At 39.2% G+C, this 27013-nt stretch overlaps 1 protein-coding gene across 1 annotated transcript in view; it reads left to right on the plus strand.

Moving 5' to 3' along the window:
• Positions 1–4827: 4827 nt before the first annotated feature.
• TTBK2 (tau tubulin kinase 2) overlaps positions 4828–27013 on the plus strand; it is a 136277-nt gene continuing 114091 nt past the window's right edge. The window contains exon 1 of the mRNA XM_059913496.1: positions 4828–5203. The gene's annotated coding sequence lies outside the window, so the exon portion shown is untranslated. The remainder of the gene's footprint in view (positions 5204–27013) is intronic.

The following is a 27013-nucleotide window of genomic DNA, read 5'->3' on the forward strand; positions in this document are numbered from 1 at the left end:
AAAAAGTATATGGGAGGGTGTGCATAGGTTATATGCACACACACACAAAAAAGCATGTGGGAGGGTTTGCATAGGTTATATGCAAATACTATGCTGTTTGATTTTTTCTTCCAGTTTTATTGAAATATAATTGACATACAGCACTGTATAAGTTTAAGGTGTGCAGCATAATGATCTGACTTACATACATCACGAAATGATTATCACAATAAGTTTAATGAACATCCATCATCTCATATAGATACAAAATTAAAGAAATAGAAAAAATTTTTTCATTGTGATGAGAACTCTTAGGGTTTACTCTCTTAACAACTTTCACACATAATGCACAGCAGTGTTAATTAGGGAATTCCTTGGCGCTCCAGTGGTTAGGGCTCTGCACTTCCACTGCAGGGATCATGGGTTTAATCCCTGGTCCGGGAACTAAGATCACCCAAGCGGAGTGGCACAGCCAAAAAATAAAAAAGACCTAAAAGACAAGAAAGCAAAAAACAAAACAAAACAAGCAGTGTTAATTATATTTATCATGTTGTACATTATATCCCTAGTACTTATTTTTCATATAACTTCAAGTTTGTACCTTTTGACTGCCTTCATTTTCCCTTCCCCCTATACCTTGCCTCTGGTAACCACAAATCTGATCTCTTTTTCTTTGAGTTTGCTTGTTTTTGAAGTATAATTGATCTACAACACTATGTTAGTTCCTACTATGCCATTTTATATAAGGGACTTGAGCATCCTCAGGTTTTGGTATCTGCAGGGGGGAACTGCAGGAGAGGTGGGGGTCTGGAACCCATCCTCCAGAGTTACCAGGAGATGACTGTAATTCGCATGCCATACAATCCACCCATTTAAAGTGTACAATTCTGAGATTTTAAAAAATTGAGATATAACTCACGTATTATATTAGTTTCAGGTGTACAACATGAGATTTGTTTTTAAAGAGAGAGAGGGAAAGCAAAAGGGAAGGGAGGTCTCTTTTCCTTGAGCTGCACACTGGTTCATACTGTGGTATTGTAAAAATGATGTAAATAACTCATCTAGATTATTTCCTGTTTGGATTTAGGGGAAGAATAGAAACCAGTAAATCAATGGGTATCTAAATATGGATAGAAGCCACAAATGGAGGAAAAGGGAAAGAAGAAAGGGATTCTCCAGTACGTTATTTATTTTGGGCAGGAGAAAAGAAGCTGTTTTGAAAGAGGCATTATGTTCTGTGGGGAACTCAGTATAAATCTGAACTTTGCTCATTATCCTTGAATATGCTCTAAGGCTGATCCTAGAATCAGAGTCTCATTGTTTCAGGCTCAGTTATCCAGAGCACACATCTCTAGATTTGAATCATTCCTCTCTCCCATATTTTTGCAAATCTTACTGTATTAATTCTCAATTGCTGCATGACAAATTTCCCCCAAAACTTAGTGCTTAAAGCAACAGTAAACATTTATTATATCACATAGTGTCTGTGGGTCTGGATTTTGGGTGTGGCGTAGTTGGGTGGTTCTGGCTTGAGGTATTTCACAGAGTGGCAGTCAAAACGCCAGCTAGGGGCTTCCCTGGTGGCGCAGTGGTTGGGAGTCTGCCTGCCAATGCAGGGGACACGGGTTCGAGCCCTGGTCTGAGAAGATCCCACATGTCGCGGAGCAGCTGGGCCCGTGAGCCACAATTACTGAGCCTGCGCATCTGGAGCCTGTGCTCCGCAGCGGGAGGGGCCGTGATGGTGAGAGGCCCGCGCACCGCGATGAACAGTGGCCCCCGCTTGCCACAACTAGAGAAAGCCCTCGCACAGAAACGAAGACCCAACACAGCCATAAAAATTAATTAATTAATTAATTAAAAAAAACAAAACAAAAAACCGCCAGCTAGGCCTGCCATCATCTGAAGGCTTGGCTGGGGCTGGAGGATCTATTTCCAAGAACGGTTCATTAAGATGGATGGCAAATTGGTGCTGATTATTGGTGTAATGCCTCAAAAACCAAAAAATTGGTTTTTTGGCAGATAGCCACTCCAAGAGGTTGCTTGACTGTCCTCGTATTGTGGCACTGGCTTTCCTCTAAGTGAGTGACCCAAGAGAGCATAAAGTGGAAGCTGCAAAGTATTTTATAACCTAGACTTGGAATTTACACACCACAATTTCTGAAAAAGCCTATTGGTTACACGAGGCAGCCCAATTCAGTATGGGAGGGACTAGACTATACAAGGGTGAAGATACTAGGAGGCAGGGATCACGGGGTGCCTAGAGGTTGACTACCAAAGTTATTTATTTTTTAATATATATATTTGAGATACATATATCTCAAAAGGAGATTCCTAAATTCTGGTACCAGCTCTTGAATATTACCTTGCCATTTATCCTAACTGAACAAATATCTCTTGGGACAGACCAATAATTCTTTGTTGTTTTTTAAATTAATTAATCAATTTATTTTTGGCTGTGTTGGGTCTTCATTGCCATGCACAGACTTTCTCTAGTTGCGGCGAGCGGGGCAACTCTTTGTTGTGGTGCGTGGGCTTCTCATTGTGGTGGCTTCTCTTGTTGAGGAGCTCGGGCTCTAGGCATGTGGGCTCAGTAGTTGTGGTGCACGGGCTTAGTTGCTCCATGGCATGTGGGATCTTCCCGGACCAGGGATCGAACCCATGTCCCCTGCATTGGCAGGCAGATTCTTAACCACTGCGCCCACCAGGGAAGTCCCCAGACCAATAATTCTTAAATGGAGAAGACCAGAGAAAAAAAGGAGGCCTGGGAAACTGTTTTCCTTGGGCACCCCAATATCATAGGGTTCCTATACCTGTGGCATTAACTTTCACTATGTATTCATTCTTATACTTCCTACTCTGAGATATACTGTTGTACTATTCTCAAGATACTCATCATACAACACTTCCCTTTGCACTGCACTTTTTTCCCCTTCAACTCTTTCTTGATATACAGCTGCTGGACTGCTTTCTCACATACTCTTCTATTTATCTTATCCTTCAGGGATTTGCAAATGAGAGTTGGTCATAAGATAACAGTCAGAAGAATAATCATCTTTCCATCATTTGGAGAATCCAGCTGTATCTACTGACTCATTTAAAATAAACACAATAGTAGTTCTATGAATAAATTCACTAAAACGCTTACCTATGATAGCAGAGATTATATCTGGGTAGCTTGGAGAGACACATTATATTTGCTAAGTGAGTGAAAAATATTCTCTTTGAATAGAGAATAGCTATTTGAAATCCTGCTAGGCATTATTTCAATGAATCTGGACTTTGTTTCCCCTGTAAACTTCTTTAATTTTAAAGAAAAGTATTTACAGAAACACTAATCCTTTCCAATTCAAATTACTTGCCCTGCCAATACCCTGAAGTGAACTATATTCTGTTAGACAAAGTAATGGAAAAAGCAACTTGTGGTTTTAATCAGTGGAAAGAAAACAATTTGGCAACTTCTTTAAGTTTGAACAGAACAAGATGAGCTGCATCATCAAGTGCCTTTAATGTGCATTTTGTCCTGCTTTTTATCCAAGGATCTAGACATGACAGACAGTAGAAGTGCCTGCTGTTTTTCAAAGACTGTCAAGAGGCTGTGGCATTTCCTGAACAAGAAGAAACAGATTCAATTATAGTTATGAGATTGAATATAGGATTCGTATTTAACCATTCTATATTCTCAATCAGCTTTAATCATAATGTCACTTGAGTGAAGAAAAAGATTTAAAGTAAAAGGAAGCTCATATTTCATCGCAATCTTTCAGTCCATGGCAGACTCCTGAGATTATCAAGTAAAAAAAGCATTGGACACGGGAGTTTAAGAGACCGGAGTTTTGGTTCTTCCACTAATTAGTTTTATAGCTCTAGGAAAGCTGTTAAGCTCTTTGAGTTTTTTCTTCTGTAAGTTGGTGGGTAAGGATGGGAGAGGGATTTCATCATAAGGTTTCCTCTTTACGAAAGAGCTTGATACACCAAATACAAATTATCCCACATAGCCTCGTTTCTCTGCCCTCCTCGCTTTTCTTTGAAAGCCTTCGAGGGACTCCCGCATTGTCTTGCTCAGAATCCCATACTGGACCTCACCGGCGCTGCTCACTGAACCCTTCACTAGCGGTGTTTCAAAAACGGAGTGAAATCTTGTTCTTCATGGATGTGAAAACCGTAAGGATACGCCGGGCTCCAGGCTGACATTGCTTTCTGGAGGTCTCGGTCTTCTTTCTTCCTTACACTTTTAGGCCTTTCTCCAGTACCCACCGATGATTAGCTTCATGTTAGGCGGTTCTGGGGACAGCGCCAATTTGCCAGATCCTGGCAGCGCTCCTTCTGAGGAGGTGGCATGGCAGGGCCTCATGATTTGGGGCCCTTTTTAGCGACTGAACTCCTCGGCGTGTGTAAATTAGTATCGTGACAAAGCATTTACGATTTTCTTCCGAAAAGACCAACCCTGGCGTCACAACCGTGCCTCTATAACCAAGGTAACTGCTGAGCTAGGAGGACACCACTGTGCGCCAACCACTAAGTCTCAGAAGCCCTACTTCTCTGCTCCAGACGGGCGGGTAGTTGCCGCTGCGGCTGGAACTACGAGGACCAGAATTCCCGCGCGCACGCGCGCTGCCATTGTGATGCTCTTTTCCCGGTAACTCGCCCTCTCAGGCAAACCTGAAGATAGCGGCAATTCTCCGGTGGGGGGCGGAGACACTCTTTGCCTGGCTCTCCGCCCCTTTCGTGATAGGCAATGGGACCAGCCAACCAACGTGGCGGGCTCGGGACACGCTATCCAATCACCACCTGTGGCGGAGAGGTGGGCGTGCGCACTGGCAGGGCAGGTGGGCTAGGCTGTGCCGGGTTGCGAAGGGGGAGAATAACGTCGGGTCGGGTCAGCGGGCGCTGCAGTAGTCGCCGCAGCGGCGATGGGAGCGGTGGGGACCAGGCGGCGGCGGCGGCGGCAGGAGGAGGAGCAGGGGCTGGCACAAGAGCAGCGGCTGGGGGCGGCCAGCAGCAGCAGTAACAGCAGCAGCCGCCGCCGCCAGTAAACGCGGACGGTACCCGAGGGGACTACCCAGCCGGCCGGCCCTCGAAGCCGCGCTCGGGTCCCGCCGCACTGGGCGGCGGGGGATGGGCAGGCGGCGGTCGTCCCGCCTGCTGAGGTTTGACCTCTGCCGGTCCCGGCCCTGAGCTGGACCCGAGCCCTCCGCCCGAAATCCCTGCGTCCGCCACGGCCCAGGTAGGACACACCCCCTGAGCCCCCAGGACGCCGCTGGGGGAGCCCCGCGCCCCGCCCTCCCTCAGTCCTGACCCCCTCCTCCGGCCGCACCCCTCGCCCAGTGACCGATCCTGGTGCGGAGGGGAGGGGTACCGGAGACTCCTCGGTCGCTACCCACGCCCTGGGCTTGTGCCAGACCCAGTCACTCCAAGTCGGAGACTGTCTGCTTCTCCCCCGTTTCCCTGGAGGGTTGTGCCCCGTATCCACAGAGGCTTTTGGTGTCTTCGCTGAACTTGGAGGGTCATAAAGCTTCGTTCTGTTTCTCTCTCTGTGGGTGACCCACATACCACTTGTATTCATGCTGCTTCAGGTACCAGGACTGAACACAGATGATTCTCAGGATATACTGAGCGCTTCTTTCCCACCCCGCTTCCGCAAATCTAATAGAAGAGGGCATGGGACTATAGAATCTGTTTGTTGTGTAGTAACGACAGTGGAGGCCATGACTTTATGGTACTTAGGGTGCGAAGTAGACCTGAGGGATTTGCTCGTCATTTGCTTTGACTAAGATGATGTTGACACCCCGGGATGCTGTGGGAGGGACAAAAGACTCTACACGTATTTACTGTTAAATCAGAAGTAAATAATACATTGGGATACCAGGACACTTTATCCACAGTGAACTTAATTTTGTCTCAGTCGTGGCTGCATTAGAGGTAAAAATGACATTGGGTTGTACTTTGCTTTAAATTAAAGTTGATAGGTGGCAGCAATCCGGTATTAACTCTTATCGTCCCTCGCTTTAGAAATTGTTCTATGTTTGGACATTAAAGAGGGCAATTTTATAATAACCTGTGTATTATGTAAAAATGTTTTGGTATTAAATAGAAATTAAGTTTTTTATTGCATGTATGAGGATCGTAATATTATGAATGGGCACATGTACACACCCGGAGGATCCACTCAGTGTGTTTTGTTACAGTGTTTGGTTCTGAGCCATTAATAAAAGTTTCATTGGTTTCTAAATACTGGTTTGCTAGGATAGACCATAAAGATGTATTTGCTGTTTTCTTTTGGCTAAATGGAATAGAGTAACGTTCATTTGAGGGGGAAGGGGTGATGGGAGATCGATTTTAAAGCTGAATGTTATGTATTTTTTTTAATTTAAATAAAGCAGTAATGATGACAAATATTACTTATATGACTAATCTTGAAGAATTCATCCTAAGTCTAAAAATTTTTCAGATAACAAGTGTGTGGACTTGGATGATGTATTGTGCTCTTTTGAAATTGAAAACATACTGAAAGGAATCTCTCTAATTTAGAAGCTTATGTTTTCCTGTATGATACATTTTTATCAAGGCACTAAAGCGGATGTTTGAAGCATGGTTATAAAGGAAAGTCTTTCTAACACTTTTCCTTTATAATAGAATGTTAAAAAATGCTTTTTCTTCTTTTAGTTTTGGACACATAAAAGAAATTGAAGTCCCTAGCTTCATTAATTTAATTTGTAATATTAAATTGAAATACATTTGGTCTTCAGTAGTGGGCTAAGAATGGAATATCTTGCTCATTGTCTTGTACTACGGTTAATACATAATCTAGCAAATTCTTTATTGTACTGTATATGACTTCAGATATTTGTGCCTTCTTTTGACTTTCTTTTAAATACTTATTATTTTAATGCCTCAGGAAATCTTCGTGAGAGTAGGCTCATTTGCTTTAGCAAAATGAACTCACTTATGCAGGGCTTCAAATATCTCTAAATGTAGTGTTAGAAGTGAAGTTTGTATAATGCAGACAACGTTTGAGGGTATTTTACATTAAAAAAAAAAAAGCACTAAAATGTGAGTTAGTGATAGATTGTTGGTTTTTCATTGTCAACAGATATTACAGAGCTGAATATGCTGTGATCATGGAATTTAACTTTGGTGGCGGGGGCAGGCAATTCTTTATAAGTTTTATAACTTAATGTATAGAAATGACAACTTAATTGCAATTCATGAGAGACTTTGAGCTGGAACCACGCAAATTAGATACTCTCAGATTCCTAATCCTCATAATAAATGTTTGTTGCCTGAAAAAAAACACAAAACACAAAAAACAGTATAAAACAAGAGAAAATGTTTAGTGAGCATTATTGAACTAGTGACGGCTGAATTGATTAGCAAAATAAAATAGCCTTTAAGAACTAATGGAGAATATAGCTTGCTTCCTTTCCCACTTAAAAAAAAATCTCCGGGCTTCCCTGGTGGCGCAGTCGTTGAGAATCTGCCTGCTAAGTCAGGGGACACGGGTTCGAGCCCTGGTCTGGGAAGATCCCACATGCCACGGAGCAACTAGGCCCGTGAGCCACAACTACTGAGCCTGCGCGACTGGAGCCTGTGCTCCGCAACGAGAGGCCACGGTAGTGAGAGGCCCGCGCACCGCGATGAAGAGTGGCCCCCACTTGCCGCAACTAGAGAAAGCCCTCGCACAGAAACGAAGACCCAACACAGCCAAAAATAAATAAATTAATTAATTAAAAGGGGGGGAAAAAAAGAACAATTACTAAAACTTAAAAGAAAAAATCTCCGATAGAAAAATTCTTTTATAGATATGTGGCATTCTTTACAGTTTGAGTGCATATTACACAAAATTACTCTAGCCATGTATTCCTTTGCTATTTTGGGGGCTCTTAAGAAAAACTCAAAGTATAGCTAGATCTATGTCAGTTTATTTGATTAGTAATATGGCAGGACATCTTCAATATTTATAGGTTTTGAAATATGAAATTAAACATTTATACTGTTTTACTTCGTTGTCATTTTTTTTGTTACTCAGTATATTGTAAACAATAATGATGATGGTGGTAGATTTTTTCCCCCAGGCTTCAGTGGATAGAATCCTTGGGTTGAAAATACTTTTTTTTTTTTTTTAACAGTTTTTGTGCTGTAAATACTCAGTGCTTTCAGGTTAAATATCATACTTCCATATTTGGTAAAAGACCCCTTAAGTCTATATGAAAAAAGTTGGGTTTTTAGAGCTGAATTTTGAACATAATTCCAACACATATTACTGCTCACAAGTTTCTGTCTTCAATATCTTGTAATCCTTGGTTGTAAGTTTAAAATATAGATTGAAATTATATTATTTACCTAACATCAATGTCAATTTTGCCAGAAAGTTTCATCTTTTAAACAGGTGATTTTTAAGCAGACTTATTCGTATATTTTCATTTATGTTATATGACTTTAAGTTAAGCATAATGATTCTTTGTGGTTATTATTTTATGTGTTCTTAATACTTAATTGAGTCTATAATACTTATCAACTTTTGTCAACATTTTGGATTTTTTATGTGATTTTTTTTTTTTGACATTTGTATATAAGGTCCTTGATATTTTGCGATGTTGATAGCTGCTTTTTATTGTGTTAAGCAATTTACTTTCACTTCAATTAGAGTAGAGCTTCCCAAGGTAAAAAAGTTAAGTGTTCTTTGAAAAGGACCTCAATACTCTGTAAATGGCCTGTATGGGAAAAGAATCTAAAAAAGAGTGGACATATATATAACTGATTCACTTTGCTGAACACCTGAAACTAACACAACATTGTAAATCAACTATACTCCAATAAAAATTTAAAAACAAAAAACAAAACCAAAAAAACCCGGCTTGTTGTAATGTCTTCTGAAGAATGGGAGGTAATAGCTTCTTAGCTCCCTTTGGTAATGTCAAGATTTAACCTAACCATGTTTAAGAATCAATATTATATATTATATATCTATTTTAGAAATTTTACGTCTTTATTGAAAATAAAAATCAGTATTTTTTAATGTTTGCATTAGAAAAGTTATTTGCCATTATGTCTGTTTTTACTAAAATGCTTTTATCATTATTTTTATACTTGGATTTTTTTTTTTTTTGGTCTTTCTGAAGTTCCAAGGTAATTACCTTTTTAAAAAAAATGATTTTGCATTGTTTCCCTGATCTTGTTCTAGCCATGTGATCATCTCAATACTGTATTTTGCTAATATTGGTCTAACATTTAGTTTTCCATGTGTGCTGTGTGTTATGGATTAAGTTTGGAAACACCCCGCCTGCTTTTTCCTTGATCTACTAAGTGCCTCGGTTTCTAAAATTTCTCAGAAAAGGTTTTATCAACATTTTTCAATGACCAGTAATGCAGAGATGAGGGGAGGAAAATAGGAGAAAAAAATGAATAACTAAAGAGAAAAATGTGAGCCTTGCTTCTCATGAAATTCGATTTGAAAAAATCATCTGGAAGCTAAATAGTATGGTAGATAGTAAGCTAGATTAGGACTTCATTTCTGAGGGACTTGTGTAGCACTTAAAAAATTCAACATGTCCAAGGCCAAAGTCAGTCCACTTTTAACTTCTGTAATTATATAAATGAAGGTGTCACTATTTAATCAGTCACCCAAATTCAAAAATCCCATTAATTTAATTTTTTTGGCTTCTTTTCCCTGGTACTACATGCACAAAACCTGTCCTTTTCATTTCTACTGCTACCATCTTAACTTAGAGTCTCTGATCCTCATTATCTCTCCTTAGAACTACTGCAGTAGTCTCATTAAATATTTAAGTATCTACCATGTTACTGTGGTAGGGGTTAGAGATTCAGCAGGGAACAAGACAGAAATGATCTCACTTTTGGAACTTGCAATACAGTGGGAATAGACAATTGTAGAACAAGGAATTACAAGTGTTCCAAGTATCATGAAGGGAAAATGCAGACGACCACATAAACGTATTAACTGACAGACCTAACAGTCCGGGGGATGGGTTCAGGGAAGTAGTCTTTGTTTTATCAACCACAGTTTATTCTACATACTCTACCAGTTTTGGAGGTTAGTGGATATGTTATAGCTGTAAGTAGTTAAAAAATTTTTAAAAAATGTTTTAAAATAAAGATATTTAATAAAAATTAAATGTTCATACAACTCCTGAAACAGCTTTAGACAAATCCTTTCCGAACACCAGAACACTTTGAAAACTTTTGCTCTAAAGAGTCTACCCTCTCCCTCCAATATGGGTTTCGACTTTGGGTTCTCCCAGGCTTCAGTTGCTTAAGTACTGACAGAATTCCTATGTTATATTTCATACTCTTTGAACCTCAGAAGTTAGGACTAGGCATTTCCAGTAGGAGGTTATGTATGGTTACAAGAAAGAGGTCTTTCAGGTAAATAGTTAGAGTCTCTTTGTAGGCAGAGTCCAGCAGCTTATAGGTGACTTATTAAATGTACAAGTAACTAGGATATAGTTTGAACATCTTTGTAAGTTTAAAAATATATAAATTCATTTGTAAATCAGAAAAAAATATCCCTTATCATATGCTGGCTCCTAATTTTTGGTTTATAAAATAAGGTTAGTATAGCCACAAACCTCATAAATTAATAACTGCTTACTAGACAAATGAATAAAACTGTTAATTGTGCATCAAGGTGAGATCTGAATCTTTTCTCGTCTCTATGATAATATATCATGGGCCCTTAGATTAATTAACCTCTCTTTGCTTCGGTTTTGATTTTTTTTTTTTTTTTTTTTTTTTTTTTTTTTTTTTTTTTAGTTTTTCTGTTTTTAAAAAGGGAAGTTAATATACTTAAAATCCAATTACAATGAAGATCACTACAGGGAAGTTTCTTCATTGATTTTTTTTTTTTTTTCTTAGTTGGAGGATCATAGGCAATGCTTTGTTTGGTTGATGTGGCTACAGTAGATTTTACCCAAGGAATTGTCTTGTTTAATGTTTTCCTTACAATCTTTTTTTTTCTTTAATTTTAATTAACTAATTTATTTTTGGCTATGTTAGGTCTTTGTTGCTGCACATGGACTTTCTCTAGTTGCGGCGAGCAAGGGCTACTCTTCATTGCGGTGTGCGGGCTTCTTGTTGCAGAGCACGCGCTCTAGGCATGCGGGCTTCAGTAGTTGTGGCACACGGGCTTAGTAGTTTTGGCTTGTGGGCTCTAGAGCACAGGCTCGGTATTTATGGCGCATGGGCTTAGTTGCTCTGTGGCATGTGGGGTCTTCCCGGACCAGGGCTCAAACCGTTGTCCCCTGCATTGGCAGGCGAATTCTTAACCACTGTGCCACCAGGGAAGCCCTTTCCTTACAATCTTGCCATGTAAGTTACACTGTACTTTCTGTAAGGGAAGAATTTGTTTATGTGTTGTTAGTATCAGTAGCCAGGGAGAGGTGAACTAGGTTGTTTACACTTTTATTCTGTTGTAGGTAATTGTAACCATAACTGACTTGTAAAATTTCTCTTCACTTTTAATAGATATTTTACTTCCTTGAATATATTTATGAGCTCAGAGGGATTCCATGCTGCTGGAAGTATAATTTATCTCCTGTCAAAGTTTAGAAGGAACAGTTGAAGTGTGAGTGGTGACTAAATTTTCTTTCTCTTTTGCTATCAACAAATAGGGTAATTTGTACATCTTCATCTCTTTTTACTAACCCTTTAGAGAGGCTCTTGCTAAAACCTGCAGGGTTTAAAAAAAAAATCTCATGGGGTTTATCCTATTCTTGACCCTTACTTCTGTTGTTTACATTAGTGTTATTAGATATTTTGAAAAGCGTAACTGGTTTGTAGTCTTTGTAAACTTGTGTCTGCACCTCAGCTTGTTTTATCTTGAGACATAATTTAGTTTCTTGTAATGTGAAAAATGTATTATTTTGACTTTTGAAATATTTGATGCAGAGATAGCCACTCTGCATCTAACTATATTTTAATCTATTTTTGGAATAATAATCAGGTATCCTAAATATTACCTACTTAACAGATCATGATGACTTTGAAAGCATCTGATTTTTTGTTTTAATAGGGGATGTTCAGTGTATTGATAGTTTTCATCAAATTTGGAAAAATTTCAGACATTTTTTCTTCAGGTTTTTTTTTTTTTTAAGCATGCAGTCTCTTTGGGCCCAATAAATGTATCCAGAAATTAAAATATGTACTAAAAGTGGAGAGAAACTTTATATAAGATAGTATGGTTACAATAACCGACAACAAAATAAAAGTATAAACAACCTCTCTATTCTCTCCTTCTGGGACTCCAGTTATATGTATGTTAGGCTTTTTAAAAAATTTTATTTATTTATTTATTTTTGGCTGTGTTGGGTCTTCATTGCTGCGCGCGGGCTTTCTATAGTTGCAGCGAGCGGGGTCTACTCTCTGTTGCGGTGCCTGGGCTTCTCATTGCGGTGGCTTCCCTTGTTACGGAGCACGGGCTCTAGGCGTGTGGGCTTCAGTAGTTGTGGCTTGTGGGCTCTAGAGTGCAGGCTCAGTAGTTGTGGCGCATGAGCTTAGTTGCTCCGTGGCATGTGGGATCTTCCCGGACCAGGGCTCGAACCCGTGTCCCCTGCATTGGCAGGCTGATTCTTAACCACTGCACCACGAGGGAAGTCCATGTTAGGCTTTTTGTTGTTATCCCATTGCTCACTGATTCTCTGTGTGGTTTCTGTCTTTTTCTATGTATGTTTCATTTTGGATGATTCCTTTTTCTTTCTTTCTTTTTTAAAAAATACTTATTTTTATATATTTATTTATTTGGCTGCATTGGGTCTTGGTTGCAGCACGTGGGCTCTTCCTTGTGGCGTGCAGGCTCTAGAGTGTGCAGGCTCGGTAGTTGTGGTGCACGGGGTTCTCTAGTTGTGGCACGCGGGCTCTAGAGCGCTCAGGCTTAGTTGCCTTGTGGCATGCAGGATTTTATTTCCCCGACAGGGATAAAACCTGCATCCCCTGCATTGGAAGGCGGATTCTTTTATTTATTTATTTATTTATTTATTTATTTATTTATTTATGGCTGTGTTGGGTCTTCGTTTCTGTGCGAGGGCTTTCTCTAGTTGCGGCAAGTGGGGGCCACTCTTCATCGCGGTGCATGGGCCTCTCACTATCGTGGCCTCTCTTGTTGCGGAGCACAAGCTCCAGACGCGCAGGCTCAGTAATTGTGGCTCACGGGCCCAGTTGCTCCGCGGCATGTGGGATCTTCCCAGACCGGGGCTCGAACCCGCGTCCCCTGCATTGGCAGGCAGACTCTCAACCACTGCGCCACCAGGGAAGCCCCCGGAAGGCGGATTCTTAACCACTGGACCACCAGGGAAGTCCTGGATGATTCCTTTTTCTGTATCTTCAACTTCACTAATCCTTTATTTCACAGTGGTTAATCTGGTGTTAATCCTATCCAGTGTATTTTTAAAATCTCAGATATATACTTCTCATGTCTAAAAGTTCATTTAAAAAATATTTCCCATTTCTTTCCTCATGCTTAATGGTTTTCTCTGTTTCCTTGAATATATTTATAATAGCTGTTTTAAAGTCCTTGTCTACCATTCTGTCATCTGCACCATTTCTAAGTCTGTTTTTATTGATTGATATTTCTCCTTGTTTGTGTCCCTGCTAATTTCTGTTTGGATGCTCGACATTGTGATTTTACACTGTCATGTGCTGGATTTTTTTTTTTTTTTTTATAATTCCTGTAAATATTATGGGGATTTGTTCTGAGATACAGTTAAGTTATTTGAAAATAGTTAGATGTATTCATGGCCCTGGATGTTTTTAAAGTTTCTTTTTTTTTTTTTCACTCTGTTTGGTGATTATACAAACTATTCACAGCCCTGTGTGAACATTAAGGATTGTTCCTGCCTGCCTCTTTCCAGTGGTTCTTTACCCTGGCCTTGATTGCTTCTGTACACACATGCACTCATAAGTATTCTGCCAAAGTTTCAAGAGAAACCCTCTCTAGATATCCAGAGTTCTATCTTTGTACAACTCTTCAGTGTTCTGCCCTGCCTTGGCCTCCTCAAAACTCTGAATTCTGTCTCTTCAACTCAGCGAGACTGCTGGGCTCTGTTTGGGTTCCTCATTCCTGTGCTGCAGCCTGGAAACTCTCCAGTCAGTGAGCTGGGGGCAGTCTTAAGGCTTACCTCATTTATTTCCCTTCTCTCGTGGATCCATGTTCTGTGCTGCCTATTGTCTAGTTCTAGTGTCTAAAGTCCATTGTTTCATATATTTTGTCTATTTTTCCCATTTAAGGTGGGAGGCTAAATCTGGTCCCTGTTACTTTGGTGGTCAGAAGCCGAAGTGGTCTGGTGGGTATATTGAAATGTCAAACAAAGAGGAGTCATATTTCAAAGTTATGCTGTCATTAGAAATCTGTGTATTATCTTTATGCCCAAATAATAGCTTCAAAAATATTTTCCTTACTCTTTAGACACGTCATAAGCTCTTCTGATGATTAATTCTAGCACTGTTCCCATTGAAATTAAAATTGTAGGTAAAAATAATTTTCCTATTTTTCTGTTAAAGAGCAGAATCTTACATAAGCTATATATGACACTTATAGAACCCTGCTGTTATCTGTTTAGTGAATTATCTAGCTTCCCCCAAATGTAATAGAATTTTTTTGCTTCAGCCTGTCTAGATAATAGTAGTTGTAACTGGACTTCCTTTCCTCTTGCATTATATCCTCCCCTGCTCTGAAGTCCTTCAGTGGCTCTTCCTTGTCTATTGAAATTGAATGAAGTCCATCCTCTTCCTAGCCTGATTTTTAAATTTATTTATTTATTTATTTATGGCTGCATTGGGTCTTCGTTGCTCTGCCTGGGCTTTCTCTAGCTGTGGCGAGTGGGGGCTACTCTGGGCTACTCTTCGTTGCAGTGCACGGGCTTCTCATTGCGGTGGCTTCTCTTGTTGTGGAGCATGGGCTCTAGGCACGTGGGCTTCAGTAGTTGTGGCACGTGGGCTAAGTAGTTGTGGCTCACGGGCTCTAGAGCGCAGGCTCAGTAGTTGTGGCGCATGGGCTTAGTTGCTCCGCGGCATGTGGGATCTTCCCCGACGAGGGCTCGAACCCGTGTCCCCTGCATTGGCAGGTGGATTCTTAACCACTGCACCACGAGGGAAGCCCCCTAGCCTGATTTTTACAATCTGAACTCAGTTTACCTTTCAGGTTTATGTATTCTTTCTCCGCAATCAGAACTCTTTTCCATTTAGACTGATGTATGCATTCATTTTCTCATGTACTTGTATGTTTTGCTCCTTTCCTCTTCTGTGCCTTTGCTTGCATCTTCAGTTAGTTCTTGTCATTAAACAAACCACCCCGAAGTTCAGGAGCTAAAACAATAATTTATTAACTATTATGTGGGTTGGCAGTTTGGCTAGGCTCAGCTGAATGGTTCTTTTGGTCTTGTTTGGGCTCACTTATGTGAAGCAGTCACCTAGCTTGGGTTTCTTCACTATCTGGGTTCCAAAACCAGCAAAAGAGGGCAAGTCCAGTGCATAAGTGCTTTTCAACCTTCTGGGTCATGTTTGCTGATGTCCCATTGGTCAAAGCAAGTCATAGGGCCAACCTCAGTTTCCAGAATGGAGAAAGAAAATCTACCTTTCAACGGCAGATGTAGCAAGGTCACATTGTAAAGGGATGTGTATACAGGAATGGGAGGAACTTTTGGCTATTTTGCAGTCGCCAAACTGCTGTAGATGTTATCCAGCTCCTCTAAGAAACATCATATGATCATCCTAGCCCATGTTAATCTCTCCCAGTTCTGATTTGTCATATGCACTAGCCCTTGCAATTTGATGTTGATTAACTTATATATTTTACCTTTTATTTTGAATTTTATTTATTTTTTTATACAGCAGGTTCTTATTAGTTTATTTTGCCTTTTAAATCCAGAGAATTACTATGAATTTCTGTTTTTGTGTTATGTGTTCTACTTCAAAGAATAATTTGGAAATAATTGTTTAACTTCTTCCCTTGATTGTAAACTCATTGAGGGCAAAACTATGCATTATACTTCTTCCTACTCTTCTATGTATTTGTAACAATTTATTGAATGACTATATGTTAAATTTAAAAGTCAACTCTCAGTTATTTACTTGAGGACTACTTCTTTTCATTCAGCTGTCTAGGAGGTTAAAGATGTTTCATTCATTCTTCCATTCATTAAACATTTACTGAACGATTGTTCTGTGGTAGGTATTATGCTAGGTACTGAGAATACAAAGATGAGTAGAATTCTGCTCCTGACCTCAAGAAATTTATAGTCTTTTAGGAAGACATTGTAAATTGTCTTAGAAGATATGTCTTAGAAGACATGTAATTGTGCATGTGCTTCTAAGCCTCTTTCTTTACTCTGAACCTGGATTTCTGCCTCATGCTCAACTCACAGGTTACCTGGCTTTTCACCATTGTATAGATGGGACAGTCTTCTGCTATGTGTTGTACTGCTAGATGGTTGTTGCCTATCTAGTTTGTGTCTGGCTTTCCCTGCTCTGGTTTATATGGCCATTATCTGTTACTGTTCTTTTTATAAGAGACATTAATCATAGGTACAGTTTAAATTTATGTATTTTATTTACTTTATTTTTGGCTGTGTTGGGTCTTCGTTGTTGCATGTGGGCCTTCTCTAGTTGTGGCAAGTGGGGGCTACTCTTCGTTGAGGTGTACAGGCTTCTGATTGTGGTGGCTTCTCTTGTTGTGGAGCACGTGCTCTAGGCGCTCAGGCTTCAGTAGTTGCAGAGCGCAGGCTCAGTAGTTGCGGTGCACGGGCTCAGTAGACGTGGCTCGCGGGCTCTAGAGCACAGGCTCAGTAGTTGTAGCACACGGGCTCAGTTGACGTGGCTCGTGGGCTCTAGAGCACAGGCTCAGTAGTTGTGGCGCACGGGCTTAGTTGCTCTGTGGCGTGTGGGATCTTCCCGGACCAAGGATCGAATCCGTGTCCCCTGCATTGGTAGGTGGATTCTTACCCACTGTGCCACCAGGAAAGCCCCCTGTACAGTTTAAAGAATAATTATAAGGCCAAGTGGTCAAGAAATAGAACATTGCCAGCATCTCAGAAGCCCTTTCCTTATCTCCTTTTCTTACCCCAAAGGAATTCATTCTTGTGCTTTTTATGAAAAATCATGTCCTTGTTTTTTCTTTATAGACTTACTACCTATACTTGCATCCCTATTTAACATAGTTTAGTTTTGCTTAATTTTGAACTTTATATAGAAGGACTTATGTTGTAAGTATACTTTTGTCTTGCTTGATTTTTTTCAATGTCTATCGTGAGATTTAGTCATGTAGTTCAGAGTAGCAGTAGTTTCTTCATTTTCTTTTTAGCATATTTTTTGTGGCAGGTAGAATAATGGTCCCCCCAAAGATACTCACTTCCTAATCCCTTAATCTTCTGAATATGTTACCTTATAGGCAGAATGGACTTGGCAGGTGTGATTAACTTAAAGCTCTGAGCTGGGAAGATTATCCTCGATTTTCCAGGTGGGTTTAGTGTACTCACAAGGGTTCTGTAAGAGGGAGGCATATATATTTTGTCAGAGAGAAATAAGGAGATGTGATGACGGAAGCAGAGGTCAGAGAGATTTGAAGATGCTAACTGCGCTACTCCAGCTTTGAAGGTGGAGGATGGGGCCATGAGCCAAAGAATGAAGGTAACTTCTAGAAGTTGGAAAAGGCAAGGAAGAGGATTCTCCTCTAGAGCCTCCAGAAGGAACATAGCTTTGCTGATACCTTGATTTTAGCCCCAGTGGAAGCCTGGACTTCTGATCTCCAGAACTGTAAGACTACAAATTTATGTTGTTTTGCTGCTAAATTTGTGGTAATTTGTTACGTCAGCAATAGGAAGCTAGTACATTTTTTCACTGTATGGATATATTATAATTTATCCATTCTTCTCTTGCTGGACATTTGGGTTGTTTCCAGTTTTTGGCATTTATGGACAGTGTGACTGAAAATTCTTGTACATATTTCCTGGTGCACGTGAGAGAAGAGTGTCTTTAGGATATACCTAGGAAAAGGGTTGCTGGGTCACAGTACGTGCATATTTTCAGCTTTACTTTATAATACAGAACTATTTTCCAAAGTACATTCCTACTAGCAGTGTGTGAGAGTCTTTACTTTTTATATTTAAATAATTTCTTTTTTTATATTCACTATGACAGTGCTTCCTTTTTTTATGTAGGTGGGTACTCAAAATTTGCTTCAAGTGAAAGCACATTTGGGAACTAATTTATACTTTTTCCAACCTAGAAATAGTAGGTTTATTTTTATTCCCTTTTTGGTCAACTAATTTTTCTGTTAACTTTAAGAGCAAAATTATAACAATGCAAATGCTATAATTTAATTTGTAATCATAGTTGTAGAGTAATAATTTCTCTTGCTGACAAAAACATTTTTATATGAATTTGATAAGTAATAGAGTTGCATACTAGGTTTAAATTCTAGTCTTCCATGCAAACATGATTATTTTCTTTCAGCAACGTTCAAGCAGTTCAAGGACTGTTTTGGATAGCATTATGTTTGTGAATGTGACTATTTCTTCTTCTGTTGGTTAAGAAGTGTGCAAAATGATGTAGTAAGTAATGATTACCATTTATTGGGCACAGTCAGTGTAGCAGGCACTGTGATGAGTAAGCACTTTACATATATCATGTATTATCACTTTTAATCCTTAAATAGCCACAGTTGTTATCTCTTTTTTATAGTTGAGGAAATTGAGTCATAGAGAAGTTAAGTAGTGGGTCCTAGGTTATACAGCCAGGATTTGAATCTAGGTAGTCTGGCCTCTCCCTCCCTGCACAGCTTGTGGGATCTTTGTTCTCTGACCAGGGATTGAACCCGGCCCCTTGGCAGTGAGAGCGCGGAGTCCTAACCACTGGACCGCCAGGGAATTCCCCAGATAGTCTGGTCTTAATCTCTATTCTGTGAGGTCCCTGGAGCTAAAAGACAATAAACACACTGCAGTGTTATTAATTTCTCAGATAATACTCTTGTAGGGAGTTACCTTCATTAAGTGTGGTTTGGTCTGGTTTATGTTTTTGGAATTCTTATATTAGTACAGTTTTTATACATTTGCCTTTCTGTCTTATCATTTTTATTTTCATTCTCCTTTTAGTTCTCATTTTTCCTCTCATCTTTCTGTTATACTCGTATATGTGAACCTGTATGACTTATAAATTACATACAGTTTGATGTCTCATTTTCATCTGGTTAATTAAATTACTTCACCAAATATCTATTGATTAACTGCAAAGTTCATACTTTTTGATTATGGCGGAGAATATAGTGACTATGATATGGTCTTCATCATCCCCTAGTTTGTAACCTAGGGGATTGTCAATATTTACTTATTAATTTGTTGGCTATTTTTCTTCTCAAACTTTTTCTACCAAGCAAATGTTTCAAATGATTTTTCACCACATGGTGTTTTACAAGTTGAATCTCCATTTAGTATGTTCTGTCTGTATTTTGATCATCTTTGGGTCTGTTTTGGCAACACCTCCAGATTTAGCATCACTGTCTGAATTCATTATCATGCTGTTTACTTTATATTTTAGGTCATTGAGGATATTGCCAAGGAGGAATTATTTAAGTTCTGTCTTGCAGTATCTCATTTTCTTGCACCAAGATTATTTAAAAGCTATTAGTTTACTGAAAAAATGAATCCCAAACAGTTATTTGACAGCATTGATACTACAGCCAAATTACATTAATTTTTTCAGATATAATTTGTGATGTGGAATCAAAAAGAACCTGTGGTTCGTGTACAACTTTGAGAAACTATTGTCTTACACCAGTGAAGCCTGGTGTGTTAGTTATCTATGGCCGCATAACAAATTACCCCTAACTTACTGTTTTAAAACAACAACATTATTTCACAGAGTCTGTGGGTCAGGATTTTGTGTGTGACTCAGCTGGGTACTCTGTTTCAAGATCAGTCGGAGACTGCAATTAAGGTAGGCTGTAGTCATCAAAAGATACACTGAGGAAGGATCTGTTTCCAAGCTTACTCCAGTGGTTGTTGGCATGATTCCATTCCTTGTGGGTGGTTGGACTGAGGGCTGTTGGCACCTTTTGCAAGTGGAATCATATGCTAGCAGAGGTTGTCCTAGCACATGGGTCTTTCCTTGGGGCAACATAGCAGCTTTCCTCATCAGAGCAAGCAAGTAGGAAGAGCCAGAGAGAGACAATGAGCAAGGTAGATGTCACAGTCTTTTATATCTGGGAAGTGATATCCTGTCACTTTTGCTGTATTCTATTCATTAGAGTCAAGTCACTGGATCCACCCACACTAAAGGGGAAGGGATCAATAACATGAGATAGGGATTATTGGGAGCCATTTTAGAAGCAATCTAGTACACCTTGGTAGCTTACAGGATTCTGGGCTTTTCCCTTAGGGTTCAATTTCTTTTTTTTTTTTTTTTTTTTAATTTTATTTATTTATTTTTGGCTGCATTGGGTCTTTGTTGCTGCATGCAGGCTTTCTCTAGTTGTGGTGAGCGGGGGCTACTCTTCATTGCGGTGCGCGGGCTTCTCATTGCGGTGGCTTCTCTTGTTGTGGAGTATGGGCTCTAGGTGCATGGGCTTCAGTAGTTGTGGCACTTGGGCTCAGTAGTTGTGGCTCGTGGGCTCCAGAGCAGAGGCTCAGTAGTTGTGGTGCACGGGCTTAGTTGCTCCACGGCATGTGGGATCTTCCCGGACCAGGGCTCGAACCCGTGTCCCCTGCATTGGCAGGCGGATTCTTACAGGGTTCAATTTCTAATTGGAACAGGTGTATTTTTAGCTTTATATCAGTATCTTGAAGGACTCTATCCAGGATACTACTTTGTTCCATGATCTTTCTACTGGTAATTTAAAGTGAGATATGTTGAAAATTATTTGGTAATTATATCTCTGAGGGGTACCTAGTAGTGTTATTTAAAATAGAAACTTTTTTCGTGGTAAAATATACATTAGATTTTCCACATTAACTATTTTTAAGTGTACAATTCAGTGGCATTAAGTATATTAACATTGTTCTGCAACCATCACCACAATTCATCTCCAGAACTTTTTCATCTTCCCCAAAATGAAACTCTGTACCCACACTAAATCCCCATTACCTCCTCCTTGCAGCCCCTGGCAACCACTAGACAGAAACTACCTTCTGTCTCTATGAATTTGACTAATCTAGCTACCTATTATAAAATGGAATCATATATTTGACCTTTTGTGATTGGCTTTTTTCACTTAACATAATGTCTTCAAGGTTCATTCATGTTGTAGCATGTGTGAGAATTTCCTTCCTCTTTAAAATTGAATAATATTCCATTGTATATATGTGCTACATTTTTGTTTATCCATTCTTCTGTCATTTGAGATGGACACTTGAGTGCTTCTGCCTCTTGGCTCTTATGAATAATTCAGCCATGAACGCTGGTGTACAAATATCTTTTTGAGTCCCTCCTTTGAATTTTTTGGAGTATGTACTCAAAGGTGGAATTGCATGATTATATCATAGTTCTATGTTTAATTTTTTTGAGGAACCTCCAGTACTGTTTTCTGCAGTGGCTGCACCATTTCACATTTCCTCATTCCTCATTTCCATCAGCAATGCACAGGGGTTCCACTTTCTCCACATTTTTGCCAACACTTATTTTCATGTTTTTTGATAGTTATTCTAAATGGGTTGTAAAGTGGTTTGATTTGCATTTTCCTAGTTAATTAATGATGTTGAGCATCTTTCCATGCTTATGATCCTTTGTATATTTTCTTTGGAGAAATGTCTATTCAGGTCTTTTGCCCATTTTTAAAATTGGGTTGTTTGTTATTTTGTTGTTGAGTTGTAGGATTTCTTTATATATTCTAAATGTTAACCCCTTATCAGATATATTATTTGCAGATATTTTCTCCCATTCCATAGGTTGCCTTTTTACTCTTTTGATGGACACTTCATCAAAATTATTTGTTTTTAATTTTGATGAAGTCAGTTTGTTTTTTTCTTTTCTTTTGGTGTCATATCCAAGAAATCATTGCCAAATCCAATGTCATGAAGCTTTTTCCCTATGTATTGTTCTAAGAGTTTTCTAAACTCTTAGAACAATACATAGGGATTGTCCATTTAGAACAATCCATTGTTCTAAATGGATCTTACAATGGAACTAAATGGATCTTACATTTAGTTCTTTGATCCATTTTCAGTAAATCTTTGTATACGGTATAAAGTAAGGGTCCAGCTTAATTCTTTAGCATGTGGATATCCAGTTTATCCAGTGCCATTTGTTGAAAAGATTGTTCTTTCCCCATTGAATGGTTTTGGCACCCTTCTCTAAAAATTTTTTGACCATATATGTGAGGCTTAAAAATTACAACTTTTAAAAATAGTTTTTCTACTTACTGTAAAAATACGTGTTTGCTATAGTAAATTTACAGAAGAGGAATCTATCCCAAGAAAATAATCATACTCTATAGGAATAACCATAGTTCATAGTTGGTAAATATGAGTTCAGGCTTTTTTAAAAAAAATTAATTCATTAATTTATTTTTGGCTGTGTTGGGTCTTCGTTGCTGTGCACGGGCTTTCTCTAGTTGCGGTGAACAGGGGCTACTCCTCGTTGCGGTGTGTGGGCTTCTCATTGCGGTGGCTTCTCTTGTTGCGGAGCACGGGCTGTAGGCGCTCAGGCTTCAGTAGTTGTGGCACGTGGGCTCAGTAGTTGTGGCTTGCAGGCTCTATAGCTCTGGCTCAGTAGTTGTGGCGCACGGGCTTAGTTGCTCCGCGGCGTGTGGGATCTTCCCAGACCAGGGCTCGAATCTGTGTCCCCTGCATTGGCAGGCGGATTCTTTTTTTTTTTTAAACATCTGTATTGAAGTATAATTGCTTCACAATGGTGTGTTAGTTTCTGCTTTATAACAAAGTGAATCAGCTACACATATACACACGTTCCCATATCTCCTCCCTCCCGCATCTCCCTCCCTCCCACCCTCCCCATCCCACCCCCCCAGGCGGTCACAAAGCACCGAGCTGATCTCCCTGTGCTATGTGGCTGCTTCCCACTAGCTATCTATTTTACATTTGGTAGTGTATATATGTCCATGACACTCTCTCACCCTGTCACATCTCACCTCTCCCCCTCCCCATATCCTCAAGTCCATTCTTTAGTAGGTCTGTGTCTTTATTCCCATCTTGCCACTAGGTTCTTCATGACCTTTTTTTTTTCCCTTAGATTCCATATATATGTGTTAGCATACTGTATTTGTTTTTCTCTTTCTGACTTACTTCACTCTGTATGACAGACTCTAACTCCATCCACCTCATTACAAATACCTCCATTTCACTTCTTTTTATGGCTGAGTAATATTCCATTGTATATATGTGCCACATCTTCTTTATCCATTCATCCGATGATGGACACTTAGGTTGCTTCCATGTCCTGGCTATTGTAAATAGAGCTGCAATGAACATTTTGGTACATGACTCTTTTTGAATTATGGTTTTCTCAGGGTATATGCCCAGTAGTGGGATTGCTGGGTCGTATGGCAGTTCTATTTGTAGTTTTTTAAGGAACCTCCATACTGTTCTCCATAGTGGCTGTATCAATTTACATTCCCACCAACAGTGCAAGAGTGTTCCCTTTTCTCCACACCCTCTCCAGCATTTATTGTTTCTAGATTTTTTGATGATGGCCATTCTGACCGGTGTGAAGTGATACCTCATTGTAGTTTTGATTTGCATTTCTCTAATGATTAATGATGTTGAGCATTCTTTCATGTGTCTGTTGGCCATATGTATATCTTCTTTGGAGAAATGTCTATTTAGGTCTTCTGCCCATTTTTGGATTGGGTTGTTTGTTTTTTTTGTTATTGAGCTGCATTAGCTGCTTGTAAATCTTGGAGATTAATCCTTTGTCAGTTGCTTCATTTGCAAATATTTTCTCCCATTCTGAGGGTTGTCTTTTTGTCTTGTTTATGGTTTCCTTTGCTGTGCAAAAGCTTTTAAGTTTCATTAGGTCCCATTTGTTTATTTTTGTTTTTATTTCCATTTCTCTAGGAGGTGGGTCAAAAAGGATCTTACTGTGATGTATGTCATAGAGTGTTCTGCCTATGTTTTCCTCTAAGAGTTTGATAGTGTCTGGCTTTACACTTAGGTCGTTAATCCATTTTGAGTTTATTTTTGTGTATGGTTTCAGGGAGTGTTCTAATTTCATACTTTTACACGTACCTGTCCAATTTTCCCAGCACCACTTATTGAAGAGGCTGTCTTTTCTCCACTGTATATGCTTGCCTCCTTTATCAAAGATAAGGTGACCATATGTGCGTGGGTTTATCTCTGGGCTTTCTATCCTGTTCCATTGATCTATATTTCTGTTTTTGTGCCAGTACCAAACTGTCTTGATTACTGTAGCTTTGTAATATAGTCTGAAGTCAGGGAGCCTGATTCCTCCAGCTCCATTTTTCGTTCTCAATATTGCTTTGGCTATTCGGGGTCTTTTGTGTCTCCATACAAATTGTGAAATTTTTTGTTCTAGTTCTGTGAAAAATGCCAGTGGTAGTTTGATAGGGATTGCATTGAATCTGTAGATTGCTTTGGGTAGTAGAGTCATTTTCACAATGTTGATTCTTCCAATCCAAGAACATGGTATATCTCTCCATCTATTTGTATCATCTTTAATTTCTTTCATCAGTGTCCTATAATTTTCTGCATACAGGTCTTTTGTCTCCTTAGGTAGGTTTATTCCTAGATATTTTATTCTTTTTGTTGCAATGGTAAATGGGAGTGTTTTCTTAATTTCACTTTCAGATTTTTCGTCATTAGTGTATAGAAATGCAAGAGATTTCTGTGCATTAATTTTGTATCCTGCTACTTTACCAAATTCATTGATTAGCTCTAGTAGTTTTCTGGTAGCAGTTTTAGGATTCTCTATGTATAGTATCATGTCATCTGCAAACAGTGACAGCTTTACTTCTTCTTTTCCGATTTGGATTCCTTTTATTTCTTTTTCTTCTCTGATTGCTGTGGCTAAAACTTCCAAAACTATGTTGAATAATAGTGCTGAGAGTGGGCAACCTTGTCTTGTTCCTGATCTTAGTGGAAATGGTTTCAGTTTTTCACCATTGAGGACAATGTTGGCTGTGGGTTTGTCATATATGGCCTTTATTATGTTGAGGAAAGTTCCCTCTATGCCTACTTTCTGCAGGGCTTTTATCATAAATGGGTGTTGAATTTTGTCGAAAGCTTTCTCTGCATCTATTGAGATGATCATATGGTTTTTCTCCTTCAATTTGTTAATATGATGTATCACGTTGATTGATTTGCGTATATTGAAGAATCCTTGCATTCCTGGGATAAACCCCACTTGATCATGGTGTATGATCCTTTTAATGTGCTGTTGGATTCTGTTTGCTAGTATTTTGTTGAGGATTTTTGCATCTATGTTCATCAGTGATATTGGCCTGTAGTTTTCTTTCTTTGTGACATCTTTGTCTGGTTTTGGTATCAGGGTGATGGTGGCCTCGTAGAATGAGTTGGGGAGTGTTCCTCCCTCTGCAATATTTTGGAAGAGTTTGAGAAGGATAGGTGTTAGCTCTTCTCTAAATGTTTGATAGCATTCACCTGTGAAGCCATCTGGTCCTGGGCTTTTGTTTGTTGGAAGATTTTTAATCACATTTTCAATTTCAGTGCTTGTGATTGGTCCGTTCATATTTTCTATTTCTTCCTGGTTCAGTCTCTGTAGGTTGTGCATTTCTAAGAATCTGTCCATTTCTTCCAGGTTGTCCATTTTATTGGCATAGAGTTGCTTGTAGTAATCTCTCATGATCGTTTGTATTTCTGCAGTGTCAGTGGTTACTTCTCCTTTTTCATTTCTAATTCTATTGATTTGAGTCTTCTCCCTTTTTCTCTTGATGAGTCTGGCTAATGGTTTATCAATTTTGTTTATCTTCTCGAAGAACCAGCTTTTAGTTTCATTGATTTTTGCTATTGTTTCCTTCATTTCTTTTTCATTTCTGATCTGATCTTTATGATTTCTTTCCTTCTGCTAGCTTTGGGGTTTTTTTGCTCTTCTTTCTCTAATTGCTTTAGGTGCAAGGTTAGGTTGTTTATTCGAGATGTTTCCTGTTTCTTGATGTAGGCTTGTATTGCTATAAACTTCCCTCTTAGCACTGCTTTTGCTGCATCCCATAGGTTTTGGGTCGTCGTGTCTCCATTGTCATTTGTTTCTAGGTATTTTTTGATTTCCCCTTTGATTTCTTCAGTGATCACTTCGTTATTAAGTAGTGTATTGTGTAGCCTCCATGTGTTTGTATTTTTTACAGATCTTTTCCTGTAATTGATATCTAGTCTTATAGCGTGGTCGGAAAAGATACTTGATACGATTTCAATTTTCTTAAATTTACCAAGGCTTGATTTGTGACCCAAGATATGATCTATCCTGGAGAATGTTCCATGAGCACTTGAGAAAAATGTGTATTCTGTTGTTTTTGGGTGGAATGTCCTACAAATATCAATTAAGTCCATCTTGTTTAATATATCATTTAAAGCTTGTGTTTCTTTATTTATTTTCACTTTGGATGATCTGTCCATTGGTGAAAGTGGGGTGTTAAAGTCCCCTACCATGATTGTGTTACTGTCGATTTCCCCTTTTATGGCTGTTAGTATTTGCCTTATGTATTGAGGTGCTCCTATGTTGGGTGCATAAATATTTACAATTGTTATGTCTTCTTCTTGGATCGATCCCTTGATCATTAATGTAGTGTCCTTCTTTGTCTGTTGTAATAGTCTTTATTTTAAAGTCTATTTTGTCTGATATGAGAATTGCTACTCCAGCTTTCTTTTGATTTCCATTTGCATGGAATATCTTTTTCCATCCCCTCACTTTCAGTCTGTATGTGTCCCTAGGTCTGAAGTGGGTCTCTTGTAGACAGCATATATACGGGTCTTGTTTTTGTATCCATTCAGCCAGTCTTTGTCTTTTGTTGGGAGCATTTAATCCATTTACATTTAAGGTGATTATCGATATGTATGTTCCTATTACCATTTTCTTAAATGTTTTGGGTTTGTTATTGTAGGTGTTTTCC

The sequence above is a fragment of the Balaenoptera ricei genome, chromosome 2, assembly GCF_028023285.1.
Source record: "Balaenoptera ricei isolate mBalRic1 chromosome 2, mBalRic1.hap2, whole genome shotgun sequence".
NCBI lineage: Eukaryota > Metazoa > Chordata > Mammalia > Artiodactyla > Balaenopteridae > Balaenoptera > Balaenoptera ricei.